Below are 8,452 nucleotides of genomic sequence, written 5' to 3'. Positions count from 1 at the left end.
ATCTTCATCTGTGCTTTGCACCTGTTCTCTTTCTTCTTTCTCAACTCTTCTATGATCAGTTATCCTTTCATTTCTTGAATAGCTTACCTCTCCCTTTCAACTTGACTCTTCATGTTGATTTTAAACATTTGTGAGTTGTTCCCATTAAATCAAAACTGTCCCTTGTCCCCTCCAGCTATGATTTTGTCTTTCTCCTATTCTTCAAAGTCAAACTTTTCAAAATAATGTTTTCTTATCTGATGTATCAGACAGTGCTGGCTGTCCACCCATACCTTTGAATCCCTGCTTCTTGTGTCTGCCTGCCCCCCTTCAGCGTGCTTTTGCTTCTAACACCCAGCACTATGGCTTCATGAGGACTGCCTTTGGGCTATGAGAACCACTCAACTCCCACCTCTACCCTCCACAGATCCAGAAGGCCTTGGAATATATTCTAGGTAATTCCAGTACATTCCAGAAGTTCCTAGAATTTACTCAGGGTGACTCAGGGGCAATGCTTGAAAGCCACGCTCCCTCACCTCAGGCTGGAACAACTGACACCCCAGAGCTCCCCAGTGGGATCCGGGATCTGGCTGAAGCCACACTCTGCTGGCGTTTCCTGAGATTGCACCTTGGTTGGCCTCCTTCTCTTGTCTTCTTTGTTCTCCTTTCCCTCCCCTGACTGGCATTTTCTTGGGGCATTTTAATCAATCACTTGCACTTGAATGTCCCAGTCTGCATCTGAAAAACCTAACCCAAGATATCTAATCTCCATCTCCTCCCCTCTTATTCACTCTCCCGCCCAACACAATCTGGCTTCTGGGCCCATCACTCCAGGGAAGCAGCTCTTTCAGAGAGCCCCCAAAACATGATGTCACTAAATCCAGTGCACACAGTTTAGTTTTGTCTTCCTTGACTTCACAGCACCATTCAATGCCACAGACCCATGGTTCTTGAAGCACAGGTCTTCCCTGGGGACCTCCCTGGCTTTCCCCTACATTTCGTGGCCTTTCTTCAGCTTGTCCTCTTCTATTCAGCCATTGAAACAGGGGGAGTTCTTTAGGCTCAGTCCTCTTTTCCCAGGTGGTCTCACCCAATCTCAGAGCTTCATTGCTACAACATGAAGGTTACCCACTCATGTCTGTTGCAGCACTTTCTCTATTTGCTAAACATCTCTGCTTGAATGTCTCAAAAGTACCTCCAAGCTAAATTCATAATAACCCTGTCCACAGAAGCAAGCTTGGTCCTCTTGCACTCTGCTCTAATGTGGTTAGTGTAGCACTTCTCCATCTGGCTAGAACCTGGGAGTCATGTTGGACTTCCCCCTCACCCTTGTGCATGTAGCCAACCAAGCACCAACTCCTGTGTCTTGTGCCTTCTGAGTCTCTCTTGAGTGATTCACTTTTCTCTACCACCACTCCACTACCACTGTAGTCCCCTCTGTCTTTGACAACCACTTTGATGGTAAAAATAGCCTCTTCACTGGCCTTTCTGCATTCATTTCTATACTCCTCTAATTTTTTCCCACATGACTGCCAGGCTGATCTTTCCAAAACATAAATTTAATTACATCTTAAAAAATAACTTGCTGAGATATAATTCACATACCACACAATCCATTTAAAGCATAAAATTCATGCTTTTTAATATATTCACAGAGTTGTGCAAACATCACCACAATCTAATTTTAAGACTATTTCCCTCATCCCAAAAAGAAACCCTGTACTCATTAGCAGTCACCTCCTGTTCCCCCACACCCCAGCCCTGGGCAACCACAAATCTACTTTCTGTCTCTATGGATTTGCCTATTCTGGACATTTCACATAAATATAATCATATAATATATAGCTTTTTGTGACTAGATTCTTTCACTTAGTATGTTTTCAAAGTTCATCTATGTTGTAACAGGTATTAGTACTTCATTTTTTTTGGCTGAATAATATTTTATTGCGTGGATATATCACATTTTGTTTATCCATTAATCACTTGATGGACATTTGGGCTGTTTCTCCTTTTCAGCTGTTCTGAATAATGCTCCTGAGAGGTTCACATATAAGAGTTTTTGTTATTTTTTTTGAGATGGAGTCTTGCTCTGTTGCCCAGGCTAGAGTGCAGTGGCATGATCTCAGCTCACTGCACCCTCTGCCTCTGGGGTTCAAGCAATTCTTGTGCCTCAGCCTCTTGAGTAGCTGAGATTACAGGTATGTGCCACCACGCCTGGTTAATTTTTGTATTTTTAGTAGAGATGGGGTTTTACCATGTTGGCCAGACTGGTCTCGAACTCCTGACATCAAAGATCTGCCCACCTCAGCCTTCCAAAGTGCTGGGATTACAGGCATGAGCCACTGTGCCTGGCCTCACATATAAGAGTTTTTGAGTGTAGATGTGTTTTCATTTCTCTCGGATATATACCTAGCAATGGAATTACTTGACCATATGCTAATTATATTATGTTCTTTTACAAGCTTCTCAATGGCATTTCATGGCTGTTATGATGAATTCAGTCTCCTTTTTCTTGGTGCCCAAGTTTCCATATGGTCTGACCCTCACCTGCCTTGCTTCTGGTGTGGTCCTTGGATAGGCTGTGCCATTTTTTTTGTTGATGTCTATGTCATATTTTGGCTGGAACAATCTCAAATATTAATCTAAATCAACCTTAATCATTTAACTTATTTCTATTTCTATGACATATCTATCATATATTACATGATTAGTCCAATCTTACCGTCAGACTGTGATATGGTTTGTTTGTGTCCCCACCCGAATCTTAAATTGAACTGTATCTCCCAGAATTCCCAAGTGTTGTGGCAGTGACCCAGGGGGAGGTAACTGAATCATGGGGGCCAGGCTTTCTCATCCTATTCTTGTGATAGTAAATCTCACGAGATCTGATGGGTTTATCAGGGGTTTCCACATTTGCTGCTGCTTCATTTTTCTCTTGCCGCCACCATGTAAGAAGTCACCTCCTGCCATGATTCTGAGGCCTCCCCAGCTATGTGGAACTGTAGGTCCAAGTAAACCTCTTTTTCTTCCCAGTCTTGGGTATGTCTTTATCAGCAGCATGAAAACAGACTAATACAGTAAATTGGTACCAGTAGAGTGGGGTGTTGCTGAAAAGATACCCGAAAATATGGAAGCCACTTTGGAATTGGGTAACAGGCAGAGATTGGAACAGTTTGGAGGGCTCAGAAGAAGACAGGAAAATGTGGGAAAGTTTGGAGCTTCCTAGAGACTTGTTGAATGGCTTTGCCCAAAATGCTGATAGCAATATGGACAATAAGGTCCAGGCTGAGGTAGTCTGAGATGGAGATGAGGAACTTGTTGGGAACTGGAGTAAATGTTTCTCTTGTTATGTTTTAGCAAAGAGACTGGTGACATTTTGCTCCTGCCCTAGAGATTTGTGGAACTTTGAATTTGAGAAAGATGATTTAGGGTATCTGGTGGAAGAAATTTCTAAGCAGCAAAGGATGCAAGAGGTGACTTGGGTTCTGTTAAAGGCATTCAATTTTATTAGGGAAGCAGAGGAAAATTTGCAGCCTGACTATGGAATAGAAAATTTCTTATGTAGAAATTTGCATAAGTAGCAAGGAGCCTAATGTTAATCCCCAAGACCATGGGGAAAATATCTCCAGGCCATGTCAGAGACCTTTGAGACAGCCCCTCCATTCACAGGCCCAGAGGCCCAAGAGGAAAAAGTGGTTTCGTGGGCCAGGCCCAGGGTCCTCATGCTGTGTGCAGCCTAGGGACTTGGTGCCCTGTGTCCCAGCTGCTCCAGCTATGGCTGTAAGGGGCCTACATACTGCTCAGTTAGCAGCTTTCACGTGGTGTTGAGCCTGAGAGTGCACAGGAGTCAAGAATTGAGGTTTGGGAACCGCCACCTAGATTTCAGAAGATGTATGGAAATGCCTGGATGCCCAGGCAAAAGTTTGCTGCAGGGTCGGGGCCCTCATGGAGAATTTCTGCTAGGACAGTGTGGAAGGGAAATGTGGGATCGCAGCCCCCACACAGAGTCCCTACTGGAGCACTGCTTAGTGGAGCTGTGAGAAGAGGCCACCATTCTCCAGATCCCAGAATCGTAGATCCACTGACAGCTTGCACTGTCCACCTGGAAAAGCCACAGACACTCAACGCCAGCTTGTGAAAGCAGCTGGGAGGGAGGCTATACCCTGCAAAGCCACAGGGGCAGAGCTGTATCAGTGTGACCTGGATGTGAGACCTGGAGTCAAAGGAGATCATTTTGGAGCTTTAAAATTTGACTGCCCTGCTGGATTTCAGATTTGCATGTGCCCTGTAACCCCCTTGTTTTGGCCAATTTCTCTCATTTGGAATGGCTGTATTTACCCAACACCTGTACCCCCATTGTATCCAGGAAGTAACTAGCTTACTTTTGATTTTACAGACTCATAGGTGGAAGGGACTTGCCTTGTCTCAGGTGAGACTTTGGACTGTGGACTTTTGGGTTAATGCTGAAATGAGTTAAGACTTTGAGGGACTGCTGGGAAGGCATGATTGGTTTTGAAATGTGAGAACATGAGATTTGGAGGGGCCATGGGTGGAATGACATGGTTTGACTGTGTCCCCACCCAAATCTCAACTTGAATTGTATCTCCTAGTATTCCCACATGTTGCAGGAAGGACCCAGGGGGAGGTAATTGAATCATGGGGGAAATAATGCTTTATTTTTTGTTTTGTGGAGGCTAGCCCAGTATCTTTTATTTGGTAGGTGCTCAATTAATGTCTGTCAATTGAGTTTGCTTTAACATTTAAGTACTGCCATTTTTTTTTTGTTTCACATTTTTGTCTGCTCTCACAAATGTGATTTCTCTTAGAACCAACTCAAACATCTAGAGAGCCATTTGTATCTCCATTTTTATGGCCTTTTATATTTTCAGTCTTGACTATGCACTTCTACAGGATTTGAAAGAAACGAGAAAATACAGTAAGTACCCTATGTGGAAAGATTCATATTCCATAAGCTGTCTTCAAAGTTATAGTCCTCTTGACTCACTTTCCTTGCGTGTAAAAACATAACTTGGGCATTTTATTATCCCTTATTGCTTGCTTCTTTTTTTGTTGCTGTTCAATAGGAAAAGTAGGTTGTTTCCTCTTGTAATTTCCATAGTTCTTTGAGTTAAGGGGTGATTTTTCCCCCCTTCTCCATGGCTGTGAACATGTGGATGTGCACACTTGCACGTGTCCCACACCCCTGCGCATATCCCAGTATTCTGGACATTTTTCTCTTCAAAAGAAAACCAAGTTTCTGATTTCAGATCATCCAAATAGAAACCGTCAAGCAGAGCAGCGTGACATGGTTCTTAAGTCCCACAGGTCACGTTTTTGGCAAATAGCTGTGTCCTGTAACTGTCATTCCCGTCACGTCCAGCTTACTCACCAGTGAATGCGTGACATTTTCTTGGCCTTGGAATGTTCCGTCTCAATTAAAACTAGAGGGAAAAAAAGCCATTCTTCATATCGTAAATATGAGAAAAGTACATCATGGAGACTTTTCTCATCGAACTGTAGAGGAGAGCCTGCCTGAGCCTGCCCTGCTGGGGCCTCTTGGGAGAGATACTTGGTTCAGGATGGAACCAGCTCAGGAGGACTGGAAGAGTCTTTTTAGTTTGTATTGTGTATTGAGAAAATTTATCATAACGTCTTTTCCTTTTGTACTGCTGTAGTCAGTAAAACTATATAATTAATTAATTCACACCTATTCAACACGTTTTGCACAGAGTAAAATTTAGCAAAATACGCAATGCAATAAACATAGAATTAGACAATATAGTAGAAGGGATATATATATATATCCCTTCTACAAATATAAATTGTAATATATATTTAAATTGTTATATATATATATTTAGGGCTAAGAAAGACATGACTTTGAATAGTAACCCAGTACCATTTTCTATCTATCTATCTATCTATCTATCTATCTATCTATCTATCAATCAATCATCTATTTGTCATCTATTCTATCATTGTGGTAAATATACATAACATAAAGTTTACCATTTTAACCTTTTTTTGAGTGTACAATTTAGTGGCAGTAAATACATTCTCAGTGTTATTCAATCATTGCCACTATCTGTTTCAAGAACTTTTGCATCACCCCAAACTGAAACTCCACACCCATTAAACACTAACTCATCATTCCTTCCTCCCCACAGCTCCTAGTAGCCTCTATTCTACTTCTCATCTCCATTAATTTGCCTATTCTAGGTACCTCAGTGGAATAATGCAATATTTGTCCTTTTGTGTTTGGCTTATTTCATTTAGCATACACACTTTCAAGGTTTATCCATGTTGTAGCTTACATCAGAATTTCATTCCTTTTTTTTTTTTGAGACGGAGTCTTGCTCTGTCTCCCAGGCGGGAGTACAATGGCGCGATCTCGGCTCACTGCAAGCTCCGCCTCCCGGGTTCATGCCATTCTCCTGCCTCAGCCTCCCGAGTAGCTGGGACTACAGGCGCCCGCCAACACGTCCGGCTAATTTTTTGTATTTTTAGTAGAGATGGGGTTTCACTGTGTTAGCCAGGATGGTCTCGATCTCCTGACCTCGTGATCCGCCCGCCTCGGCCTCCCAAAGTGCTGGGATTACAGGCTTGAGCCACCGCGCCTGGCCTCATTCCTTTTTAAGGCCTAAAAATAATATATTTTCTGGGTGCTGTGGCTCATACCTATATTCCCAGTACTTTGGGAGGCCGAGGCAGGAGGATCACTTGAGCCCAAGAGTTTGAGATCAGCCTGGCAACATAGAGAGATCCCATCTCTACGAAAAAGTTTTGAAAATTAGCCAGGCATAGTGGTGTGTTCCTATGGTCCCAGTTATTCAGGAGGCTGAGGCAGGAGGATCACTTGAGCCCAGGAAGTTGATGCTGCAGTGAGCCATGATTGTACCATTGCAGTCCCACCTGGGTGACAGAGCAAGACCCTGTCTCAAAAACAAAACAAAACAAAACAACAAAACAAAACAAAACAAAACATTGTATGTTTATACCACATTTTGTATATTCATTCATCTGTCCATTGGTATTTGGGTTATTTCTACCTCTGGGTTATTGTGAATATGCTGTTATGAACATTAGTGTACTAATATCTGTTGGAGTTTGTGCTTTCACTCTTAAGTATATATTCAGAAGTGAAATTACTGGATCATATGGTAGTTTTATGTTTAACTTTTCGAGGAAACACCCAACTGTTTTTCACAGCATCAGCACACCATTTTACAGATCAGGAAAATGAGATTCAGAGAAGTTAAACTACTAGCTCAGGATCGCATAGCTGGCCTCTAATGAGGGTTATTAAACTTAGGTTTGTAATGTGGCTGGATAGTGCGTTCCATAAATGGGCTTTCATTAAATCTTTATTCTCTTCCCTTCCCTTTCTGATGCTAATTCGTATATACTGGTCTAAAGTTTAAATTTACTTATGAGTCCACACTCTTTCTTCCATTTTCTTAACATATTATGAAAGAAACAATCTCCCTGATCCTGGCTAAAATGATTCTAGAACTTTCTCACACCTCAGAAGTGCATGCTCCTTTCAAACAAATCGTGCGCTGGTTACAAATCATGGCTCTTTGTCCACCGTCTTTCCCCAGGCAAGCTTGGGTGGCTGTAGTTAATATAGTTCACGGGTTTTGAGGTAGTGGAATTGCTGTACAAACCCTTGGAGTGTAGAATTTTCACAATGAAGTTGGATCTGGCCCCTTTCCCCTCCTCAATCCCAAACACACAGGGTGGAATCAGTGAGTTGACACCATGCATGGGTAGGCCGAGTAGGAGGGAAATTGTAAGGTGTGTGCAGTGGCATTTGGAGGGTCAGGTGGCCTTTCTTGTCCCAGATCTGCCTTCCCCACTAGGTGACTAGAGGCCTTTGTCTGCCCTCATTCTCCACCTCCTGCCTGTAGGTTGGCTGTTGGTCATTTGGGTCAGTATAACTGGACATTTGGGCTGGTATGACTGGACATTAGTGCTCCTCTCCCAGGAGTGTTTACATCTAAAACCTGAGTTCTGACAGTGGAATAAAAGGCACATTACAGAGGGCCCACTGGACTAGGGGGTGGTGTGCCGGCCTCGCATGGTGCTGCTGAAATCATGCCTCCGAGGACAGCCCCTTTAGATACTGAAGACTCATCTTACCTGCACAGTTTCCTGATTCAGAGAGTGAACTAGATGCTGCTGCTAAGGGAAAGACACTCTAGGAGAAGCCAAACAAGACGTGTTTCAGTAGGTGTCATTCCCAAGCTGTCCACAAGATGGTGCAGAAACCCTGCTCACAGTCTGTCCTCCAAGGGCACCACCTCTGAAGAGTGATTTGCAGCCTCTGCCAGGCTGCTGGTAAATTGAGGTTTGGAGAGCAGCATGAAGCTTTCACCGCGGTGAAGATACCTTTGACATTTTCGGGATTCTGGTTGTAAATTCAATTAAAAATCGATTGGGTTCCAGTAAACGAAATGACAAATGTGTACAA

This window comes from Hylobates moloch, unplaced genomic scaffold (genome assembly GCF_009828535.3).
Source record: "Hylobates moloch isolate HMO894 unplaced genomic scaffold, HMol_V3 SCAFFOLD_1, whole genome shotgun sequence".
Taxonomy (NCBI): domain Eukaryota; kingdom Metazoa; phylum Chordata; class Mammalia; order Primates; family Hylobatidae; genus Hylobates; species Hylobates moloch.
The sequence above is the reverse complement of the archived record's forward strand: the minus strand, read 5'-3'. Positions refer to the sequence as shown.